The sequence below is a fragment of the Pteronotus mesoamericanus genome, unplaced genomic scaffold, assembly GCF_021234165.1.
Source record: "Pteronotus mesoamericanus isolate MK-2021 breed Mesoamerican mustached bat unplaced genomic scaffold, CSHL_Meso_final contig_82, whole genome shotgun sequence".
NCBI lineage: Eukaryota > Metazoa > Chordata > Mammalia > Chiroptera > Mormoopidae > Pteronotus > Pteronotus mesoamericanus.
The window spans coordinates 18,596,741-18,608,814 of NW_026555265.1; positions in this window are offsets into that span (position 1 = coordinate 18,596,741).

Sequence of the window (12,074 nt, forward strand, 5' to 3'; positions counted from 1 at the left end):
ATGTTTTTGATTCAAAGTAAATAATAAAAATGTACTATTTTTAAATAAAGCATAACATAAAATTCAGTTAATATATAGTTATTCTTTCCAAAAAAAACTGAGTAACTCATTTTTTTATGATTTCTCCTTAATTTTATATAGTGTACAAGGGTTCAGCACATATATATATATAAGTGTATAAGCCATATTGCTCTAAAATGCCTACTCATTCATACTACAAATGTTTGTTGGGTATTAACTACATGAAAGGCATTACGCTAGAAACCGAGCATACAGAAATGACTAAAACTTCACACTTGCTTACAAGTAGCTTTATTGGGAGACAGGCTAAAAGAATTAAAATGAGTATGGTCCCAGGTATGATAAAAGGGCGAGTAAAAGCACAGAAAAAGGGCATTGAGATAAGACTGGAGAACAGAGTGGGGAACAGAGAACACCTCGTGAAGGATGTGACTCCTGAATAAAGCCAGAGACTTAAAGAGTAAATGACACCAGCACTTGGAGCAGTGAGAAGAAGGCAGATGTTCCAGAAGCATGAATGGGAGACAGAAGAGGAACAGCCCAAAATGATTAGAACTTTTGTGCTTATCGGCATTTTCTACCAATGTGTAGCCAGGAGACTACCTTTTTGCATTTTCCCCCTGTCATTTTTTAATATATTTTTTATTCTGTATAATCAACATACAATTAGAATTATTTATTTTTTGTCTCTGAATTTTGTGTTTTTCCATATTCTGTTTGCATTTCAAAGAACAGTCCTTCCTGGTGTATCAAATTTTGCGATGTTTCAAATTCTATAATCCGTCCAGAGTCTAGAAAAAGCCCAAGAATTCAGTCAGGTAACCTATGATCAGTTCCCAGCTTACCCTTTTTGTTCTTGCTAATGTAAAATTTAAATTATTGTTAAGAAAAGTCAGTATAAAATATAGGTATTATTTGACTCAGGACATATATCAATTTTTCTAATGTTCTTTTAGCATTAACATATTCCTCTAATTATTTTGGAAAATATCTACCATACTATTAGGGGAAATTTTGTGTATCTCAGCACAGATGAAATTCTTTATTAGGGGTAAGTAACTTGTGTGTTTAATTTGTTCAATAGCTGTCTCATAGAAATTGTTTTATTCCCAGAAACAAAGCATAACTGTCTGAATCAATGATAAAGTGAAGACTTTGGGCAATTGTCAGGGTGGCGAAATAGGAACACCTTCCTGATTATGGCCTGCACCAAGTTATCAGTCTCAAAACTGACGGAGGCTGCTGCCTCATCAAGGTAAGAATTTTTATTTTTTGGAGCAAAGCATGACAAGCTGTCATTGTCCAACACTGTTAAAAAAATAGTGAAATAAATTCAACAGTAGACTTTATGGTCACACATTTTCTGTTCTAAAATTTTGATTATATTGTCATTCATTCTCTTTCTAACTGGCACATGCATTCATTTTTTTTTTTTACTCAAGAAATAATTCATTGAGTATTATGTAGCAGATATTTGTTCAAGTTCTGGGAATACAATAATGAACAAAAGAGACAAAACTCTCTGTCTATGTAGAGTTTACATCCTCATGAGGAGACAAAAAAATAAACAATGTAAATGAGGAAATTGGATAGTAATAAGAACAATTCGAACACACCAATGAAAAGCTGGGTGTAACATGCGGGTGTGGGATGGGCAGTTTAAAGGGTGTGCCAAAGAAATCCTTACTGAAAAGTGCCTTTTTATTCAAGACCCAAAAGAGAAGGAAAGTGAGCCATATGCAGATTTCTAGTGGAAACTTGTCCCTGCAAAGCGAACCGCCTGGCATCTTCATGAAACAGCATGGAGGCCAACGTGGCAGGAACAGAAACAGGAAGGGGAAAGAGTATGAAAGAAGAGGCTGAGCCATGCCCTGCAGGCTTGACAGGATGGAGCTCTCTCCTTAGGTCTCTGATCACATGAAGGAACTATGCTAAGACACTGAACAGGTGCAAAGAAAAAGCAGCCCTTTACAATATATATTTTAAAGGAACAAAACTCTAAGAGTAGGAGGCCTTACAAAAGGATATTCAATTAAATAGTGACTTCATAATGCATTGTTTGGTTTTGTTTTTCTCCTTTCTTCAGCAATTTACCAGCCAATGGCTACCATTTTATTCCTTGTCCCTCTTCCTTAGAGGGAATCATCAATGGTGTGCTTCAGACAGATCAAATAATGTCCTTGGTGCCTCAGGAGTGATTTCCCTTTGGGGCCAACTTAACTTTCTAAAGAGCTTGGAATGAATAACCTGGGCCAGCTCTGTTCTTAGCAGCTCGCTGAGGCTTTTGTCACCCTCTGCGATCTCATGCAGCAGCTCTCCTGGGAAGGGCCTGCACTAACTCTTTTAAGCAACACAGTTCCAGCCTCCCACAGCTCACTATCAGAATACTTATCTAGGGGATCCAGGTTCATTTGAAGGGTTCCAGAAAATAAAACAAGATCCTGTAGAATAAAATAGTCCCTGGTAATCTTACTGTACATGAAACATACATACATTTTTTTTTAAATCAGACATAGAATAAAGAAAAAAGCAAATGAGTAAACTGAAATAGTTATCAAATCCATTTTATGTGTAAAACAAAAGCAAAAGAAAATCAAAATAAACTATAGTTCAGATTAAATTGTTATAAGCTTCCTGATTTCCTGTTCTTCCTCTTATTAACAGTATCAACAACCGCAATAACAATGATGACAATAGCTGCCATTTTAGTCAGACGTTTAGTATAATAGAAAATATAGTAAATATAAAATATAGTGTGTATATAATATTATTAATCACTATACTAACCTAGAAAGATAGAAGGTGATAGTCCCATTTTATAGATAGTAAACTGAAGGCTCCTAAGAGCTCTTGTTCACAGCCACAGAGAAGGTAAGTGCTTGAGAAGAATTCCAGAAGAGCCCATGCTCTTTCCAATATACCAACATGCCTGGTGAAACTACATTTACTAAACCTGTATCTATTTATGAGAGAAATGACTAATGACACTTTTCTCCACTGAATTTTTACTTGCCAGAATTCTAGATTTTATAGAAATTTGTTTTGAAGGAAATTCAGGAATACAAGTATATGTTTAAACTATATGACAAAGATATTGTAGTATTTTAAGGTACTTGAAAATTATATACTGTACAAAGATATTTCATAAGTGCTAGACTTAAATCTCTCATACTCAACTGATTAAGTCATCTTTGAGTGTAGAGGCATATTTTGGAGCTAATTTGAATACTTGTTAATGATCAAATTCCTTTGTTACCAAAAATGGTAAAAATCAAAAGATTTGAGTAAAAAAGGTATAACTGCATTATCATTCTTTTCATTTTTAAAAAAATATTTCTAACCTTTAAGTTACAGGAGTCAAAGTCCTACATCAAACTACCAACTAAGCAAAAGCCTCAGTAATATTTTTCTTTCAAAAAAATACCAGTGAGCTTCAGTCTGATCTCTTCCTTTGAAATTTATTTGCATTTACTATTATGAAGGAAACTGGCAAAGGAATGTACTGGTTTTCCAAATAGATTAATGTACTTAGGAAGACCTCTTTAGAGTAAGAGTGTTTAATAGGATTCAATTACATAGTGATTTTTTCATAATACATTTAAAATGACCTGGCTTCTTAAAATGAATTTATGTGCTTGGCAGGAACACATTAAAACAAGGAAGTTCAGCTGGAGGGAGTAAGACAGCATTTAGTGGAATAAGAAGTTTGCCTTGAAGGTCATGAAGTCCAATAGTCGATGTCCATTCCATTGATAATAACTTTGCCTCCTCTCTCTCCACAATTCTAAATAATCAATTTCATAGTGTTGATTTGCCAGCTTCCGTACTTCCCACAATTCTAATCTTTAATGGAGTGATCATAAACAGTTTGCACTGTATTTTTTGTAAGGGAACTGGGCCTTTGCACTGACAATAAATGCATTAGGTCTCAGGTCAGTTGGGATCTAATTTTGCCCACTGTAGTAACCTTGACTGCCATGAAAGATGTAATGTGACTAAGATCAGTTTTTACCCAGATACTCCTTACTCACTAGGAAGGCACTAGCTGATATGTGCTTTTTCCCCTAGTTTTGAATGATTTAATTGCCACTTAACTAGAACACGTCAGCAGCCCCAGGTAAAGCAGGTCATCCCTGAACCATCCAAGGGCTAGCCAAGCCAGTGAGGGTGTGAGCAAAGGAGATGCTGATAATGGGATGGTTTTACTGGAACTTTCAAAATAAAGCTTCTCTACCCATCCACTTCCTTCCCTAAAGTAAAAAACAAGCAAACAGCATACAGGGGCTTACAACTCTTTGCCAGATTTACTAAAAAAATCTAAAGGAATGCCTGCCAATGTCCTTGGTGAATTGAAACAATCACTGCATTAAAAATATTGAAGATGGACATAGCTCATGTCTGAGGATCTTGGATTCCTGGCCAAAAGAATCAGCTTGTCCTAAATATCTTAGTGGCTAGACATGTTCCTTTGGTCACAAGAACTGTAGCAATCTCTTCCGGGTGCTGATTCGTCTCTTGGTGTTAGCAGGCATTTCAAGCAGAGAGAACATTAAGGCAGTTAGTTTGTCTTTATAAAGGATCTTAAATCTAACGAACTACATCAGAAACACCAGGAATCTGTTGAATTAATTGGGGTAATCAAAATACCACAATGATTTCATTTGTTACAAAAGTATTTCTGTCCTTGATGTCATTGCAGTGGACCTGGTTTAGAGAGTTAGAAAAAGATGTTTGGTGCTATAAAAGAGAGGTCCCTGAAAAAGGGAAAGTAAGACAGTGTTATTATTTTAATATTTACTTATTTGTAAAATATCTTTATGATTATGGAAATAATATATGTTCATAAAACATTTTGAGAAATGTGGGAAAAGCATTGAAGAAAGTAAAAATTAACTAAAATCCCATTATCTGGAAAGAACCACTATTTATGTTTCGTAACTATTCTTCTAATACTTTTGTAATGTGTATGTCTGGTACAGTTTCTGTACCTAGTTTCTATTAAGTACATTACATCTCAAGCATTTTCCCATATCACTAAATACCTTGGAGAACATGGAATACAAATATTCTCTCCTGTGGATTTGTTGTATTGTAGGTAACTGTCAGTTTGTTGTCTTATTATTACACTTCACTTAATAGAGAACGTAAAAATAACGTTTACTACTAATGGATGTATATCCACCCTAAATGAAATTAGCATCTCAGAGAAAAATCTATGTTCCTATGTTCATTTCAGCATTATTCATGATAGTCAAGATACAGAAACAACCTAAGTGTTTGTCCATAAACAAATGGATAAAGAAACGTGTATTTGTCTGTAGCTCTCTACCCATCTATCATCAATACACGCACGCGCGCACACACACACACACACACATACACACAACGGAATTCTCTTTATCCATGAAAAGGAAAGACATCCTGCCATTTGCAGCAACATGGATGGGCCTAGAGGGTATTATGTTAAGTGAAATAAGCCAGACAGGGAAATACAAATACTGTATGATCTCACTGATATATGGAATGTAAGAATGTCAAACTACAGTACCAGAGAATAAATGGTGGCTACCAGGGACTAAGGAGTTGAGGGAATAAGGAGATGTTGGTCAAAGGGTACAAATTTCCAATTATAAGATGATTAAGTTTTGGGGATCTAAATTATAACATGGGTACGACAATTAATAATACTGTACCATATGCTTTAAATGTATTAATAGAGTAGATCTTAAGCGTTCTTACTACAACAAAAGCCTCTGGTAACTATATGAAGAGATGAATGTGTTAGTTAACTTGACTGTGGTTATCATTTCACTATATATGTATAGCAAATCATGGTGTTGTACATCTTAAATATATACAATTTTAATTTGTTAATTATACCTCAAAAAAGCTAAAAATATACAGTATAGTAAAATCATGCTTCACACCCTTAGATTGTGAGCAATTTAAAAATGTATTTTCTATCTATAGAGAAAAAACTTATTCTGTGATACCCCCCACATGTCTTTATTAGTTTGATATGAAATTTGAACAAAAGAGCATCTTGTATTCAATATCATATTATACTTATGGCTTCACAATGAATGCATGCAGATAAAAGGTAAAGTGAGAGTTGTGTAGTATATACAGTACCCTCTCTTCTCCGTGAATCTGGAAAGTGATATCTTGTATTGCAAAACCAAGAGAATCTCAGTTTTGAGTCTGCTACTTAAAAAATTCTTCTGATCCTTTTTTGGGCCACTGCGATGGAGGCCTTTTAGACATTATCTTGGGTGCCTTGAAACAAAGAAATATTTTTAACTCTAATTACAGTAAAGATACTTTTACTCCAAAAGATAATTCTCATGCATAAAAACCACTGTGATTAAAAATGTTTATAGATGTGATTTTCTGAAAATAGTTGTAAATACTACCAACATAAAACTTCTTATCTAGTTATAAGAAAATCTTAGAAACCAATTTTTAGAGGTAACAAGGCTTTCCATCTACTTTCAAGTTATTAAGAAAAATCTCCCAAAAGCCTATAAAATGCTGAAGGTGATCTGCCTGAAATTTTAGCTGAGAGAGGGATAGCTTGTCATTTGCTCACTTCCTAAAAACTATTTACTATGTCAATCAGTGCTGTAGTTGCTGGATATTCAGCAGTGAGCAAAACAGATACAAATTCTCACCCTTATGAAGCATACATGCTGGTGGGGAGAGACAGAAAGAACTACACAACAGTTTGGAATGTTAGATGATGATAAAGCTTTGGAAGGTGGGAAACAGATGAGGTGTGTGGTGGTGCTGTAATCTTAAGTAGGGCGTTAAGGAAAGGCTTGATTGGACATGATGCGGGAACTAACCATGTGGGTCTGGGTAGAAGAACTTACCGGGCAAAGGGAACTCACTACATGTTTTAAGGACATAAGATGATAGTCTTGGGGCAGAAGCTAGAATAAGCATAGTACAACATGTATTAAAGGAGTGTGGTATAAGAAAAGATGAATACCAAGCTTAATAGGATGTGCTTCAAGAAATGTAAATCCCAAATGAGAAAATATTGTGCAAAATGTTGCGTGTGGCAGTTATCGTTATCTTTCATTGGAAGGATAGTTCTTTCTGACTACCCTTGTCCCCCAATTTTTTTCAACTTTACTTTCTTCCAACCCTACTCCAAGCAAGGTTCTCCAAGGTTGTAATTCAAAACTAATTCTGAAAGTCAAAAAAACTCTGATAATTCACTTTTTTCTTGAGTTTGGTGCTAAACTATTTGATGGCCAACCGGACTGATGTGGGGCCCTTTAACGTTTTTATTTAACCCACTTAGGTTGTATTTCCATATATGTCACTGCAGAACCTGCAAGGTAGTTTGACTATGGAGTTATACTACAGGCCCTGCAATTTAGTATGTACCACATTTCCTTTCTAAAAGCCTGATTTCTGAATTCTGAAATGCAACCGGCCTCAAGAGTTTTGAATAAGGGACTAAAGACATGTGTCTAAATCTTCTAGGTTTACCTTTTAAATAGTATGGAATTAATTGTAAGCACTTTAAGACATTTCTTATTTAAAAAAATGATGAACATATTCATGCTAGTAGTGCTTTGCAGTGTAATATAAATTAGGGCTTAAGGGGAAAACTGACAAAGAAGAAACAAAGGATATATTCTCCTAAGAGTTTGCATGATTTGGCTTAGTCTGGGTGAAGTGGATGGACTGACCACAGTAAAGAGGGGTCCTATCCATGTTTCACAGTTTAAATCTATCAGTATAAGAGAGAAGGAAACTTCTGGGTAACCATGTAACAGAAGTAGTTTCCTGGTCATTCAGCACTCAATGTTAATATCGGCCTGTTCTATTTGTGATCTAACTTAGAACTGCAGAGCCAGCTTCCTGCTAATTGCAAAAGAGAGGAAGGAATGAACTTCCAATATAACCCACATTGGCCTCTCATTATTTAGTTAATACAATCTGTAATTCAGACAGGCAAAGAAGAAGAGAATTTAACTAATTGAATTATAAACATATCATGTACCACAAAATCATTATTACTTATATTTAGGGCATAGGATGTGAACAAACAAACTATTGCTGAATCTATAGATTTGCCAGCCAGCAGAGCAAGCAATGCGGCAAAGAACACCATTAATCTGCCAAGAAATTCAAGTATAACACCTGTAATAATGGAAAATATTCCTGAACTGAGATGCAAAAGTTTGGGTGTGCTCAGTATGAACTCTCTTCTGGGAAAAAGTGAAGTAAATATCAACAGCTGCTTCCTTTCTTTCTCTTTTTTGTCACTTAAAACTTAAATATAGACTTGTTGCAAAACCGATAGATTAAGAGCTTTCTCTCCATAAGAATACACTTTACTTTTGCAGAACTTTGTTTTTAAATTTAATCAGATTTAAAAATCAAGTGAAAATATCCCAGTCAAGATGGTGGCATAGGTAAATGCAGTACTCAAATCTTCCCAAAACCACATCAAAATTACAACTGAACTACAGAACAGCCATTATTCAGAACTGCTTGAAATCTAGCTGAACAGAAGTCCTATAAATAAGGACATAAAGAAGAAAAAACGTTGAGTAGGAGGGACAGTGACTTGGAATGGTTTGGTCCTACACCTACATGTGTGGGATAAAAATAGAGAGGAATATCTCAGCTCCTGTAGTCTCCTCTGAGATGTGACAGATACCAGTCCCACAGCAGGCCACCCAGCCCAGGACTCCAGTTTCAGGAAGAGAAGTTGCCACAACTTCTGGCTGTAAGAACCGGCAGAGATTGTGGTTGAGTGAGACAGAGGGCTGCTGGGGTCACCTCTTAGAGGATCCACATACAGACTTACTTGGACTCACTAGCTCTGAGCTTCAGTACTGGGACACCAGGGACGTAAGAGGAGGAATTGAATTGTCTAACATAAGGGCAATAGCTGGAGGGGCAAATTTCTCCCAGACAAAAGTGCTGCCAGGAGCCATTGTTTCTTTGCTGAGCCCTCCCTGCAAAAAACCAACAGACAGGTGCCATAGCTGAGTCTCCATCAACCTGGTTCACACTGTTTGCTCCACTCTGGTGATTCCCTAAAACCCAGCCCCCACCCATTTTGCAGGCTCATCCAAGCTATTTCCAGTGGCTTTTGCATATAAATGGCCTCTCTTGGCTAATGTTTCAGACTTTCCTAAAACCTCTCAAACAAGCAGCATCTGGTCTCTCTTTAGTGTGCCCTGTACCTCTTGCTAAGTTGCCCCATGCAGGCTGGTGGCAGCCAGCCTTTGGTTCACAGCTTGGCCTTCTCTGGGCTCTTCAAACCCAGCGCAAGTAGCAGCCAGCTGCAGATCATGTTGCATGGTCTCTGGCAGAACACAGGTGGTGGCTGACCTTGGTTTGCACCTTCCTGGACATCACAAAGCCAACCTTCCTGGTGGACAACTTCAGACCACATCAAGGCACCACCCAACCACCTCCACATATGACACACTCAACAGGTGGACCTAGTGGGCACCAGAGCCCTGCTGAAATAAGTCCTGCTCCAAGGGGTGGGCCTCTGCACAGCTGATCCACCACAGTGATGACAGCTAGCCCTTGCAGCCCATCAGTCATCCTGAGGATAATTCCCTCCCATTGATATACCAACAGTAATGACAGCTCAACTACAACAGGAGGGTATACACAACCCACACAGGAGGCTCACCTGAAATGTCAGCCCAAGTGATCGAGGACACTGTGCCACTAGACCCAACAGGATACAGACTACATAACTCTAGAGTATCTCATATCCGTAAGACTCTGTGCATATTACTTATCTTCTCCATTGTGAAATGATAGCTAACATTTGCTGCACTCTCGCTATATAAATTCAGCAGTTTTCTACACTTCTCTACATGCTCTATATATATTATCTAATTTACTCTCTAGAACAGTATTTGGATAGTAATTATCTATATTATATAAATAAAAAACTGAAAAATTAAGTAATGTGAAGTTTAAGGAGTCACTCATTAAAATGTATGTTAAACTAATTAAATAATTAATTGAAACTATATAATATTGCTATTTTTGTGGGTCTTAAGAGGTCAGATATTGGAATTTTTATTTGATTCAACCTCTGTAACTAAAATATTTTGGGTTTCCCAGCACAGAGCATTCACATTATTGTGGTTGTTATCTTTTTTTAATCTCTCTGGTCAGAAGCTTCTCTCTCCTTAATTTCTCTGAAGCCAGTCCCAGAGCTTGCTCTATGTGGGCATCCCCAAGAATCTGTCATTTACTCTTGTGGCCCTTGATTCTTACTCACAGTGATCATATCTTCTCTTACATCTTCATTTATTATCTGTATAGAATGATCCCAAGTCTCAGTAGAAACACAGAGCTCTAGAATGTTAGAGGTTAGAGGAAATATAGAAATTATCTAGTCTAAGTACTTTGTTTTACAGATAAATAAAATCTGGTTCCAAAACTTATAGATATGCATTGAAATCTTCCTACTGGGGTGGGAGAAACAGCAGAAAAATGCAACTACACATCCTATTAAATGTGACCAAAATTAAACTTACCATTTCTCTGTCCCACCAGTTAAGAATCCTTCCTGGTTTTGTTATTTTTGTCTTTGTTCTTCCAGTTACCCTAACTGAACTTCAAAATCACTACTGATGTCCACTTCTTACTCGCTCTCATATTAGCAATTCTTGTATATGTGTTCACTGCAATGTCTTTTCTACCTGTCCCTTTTCTGCATTTGCATTGCAGCTCTCTGACCATTCATTGTTTTATTGGTTTGTTCCTTCATTCATTTATCCTTTATTCATTCAATCCTCTTCTGTTTCCTACCCATTGTTTAGCACTGGACAAGATGCTTTGGATTGAACAGAAAGGGATCAGATAAGACATCTCTCTATATTATATTATCCCCCATCTAGACTCTTGAAGATGCTTGATTATTTCTCCCCTGCCAATCTCAGTATCTCCCTGGTCTCTCATTTTAGTCCCTCCAACAAAAATCTACCTTTTATCCCTGTAACTGCTTATTTATTCTTTGTAGTCTGAAAAATAACTCAAATTATATCACTTCTTTTAACTCTAATTCTCATTTTCTCACTTCCATTTCCAACTCTCATCTGCAATGTCTCCAAGCTACCTTTCCCACCGGCAGTGCCGCTCCTGTCATAGCGATAACCCGAACACCACTCCAACTGGCACCCGCACCTATGCCTGCATCCCCATTAACTTCTCCATCTTTGTCTTGACTCACATTTCCTCTCTGCGTCTATCACCTTCTCTCCTCTGAGATCTCAATCTGATAAAACTCAATCCATCTTTTTAGTGTCATTTCAAATGCCAACTATGTCTTAGAAACTACCTTAATCTCTCAACCAAATATGCCTATAATCAAAACAGTCTAGTACTGGCATAAAAACAGACATGTAGATCAATGGAGCAGTTTAGAGAGCCCATAAATAAAGCCATGTCTTTTATGGTCAATTACTGGACAAACAAGGCACGAGCATACAGTGGAGTAGAGACAGTGTCTTCAGAGGAGATCGGGCACATTCAGGGTGGTATGGCCGTAGACAAAACAGTCTCTTCAATAAATAGTGTTGGAGGAACTGGATTGGTACATGCAAAAAAATGAAACTAGACCACCAGCTTATCCCTTACACCAGAATAAATTCAAAATAGATAGAATTAAATATAAGTTGGGATACTATAAAAATCCTAGTGGAAAACATAGGCAGTAAAATTTCAGCTATCTCAACTAGCAACATTTTGCTAATCTATCTCCAAGGGCAAGGGAAATAAAAGGTAAAATAAACAAATGGGACTACATCAAATTAAAAAGCTTCTGCACGGCTAAAGAAACAATCATCAAAATGAAAAGAGAACTGACCATATGGGAAAACATATTTGTCAATGATACATCAGACAAGAGTTTAATCTCCAAAATATATAAAGAACTCATAAAAATCAACACCAGGAAAACAAACAATCTAATAAAAAGAATGGGCAAAGGGCCTGAATAGACACTTCTCTAAGGAGGACATGCAGATGGTCCATAAACATATGAAAAGATGTTC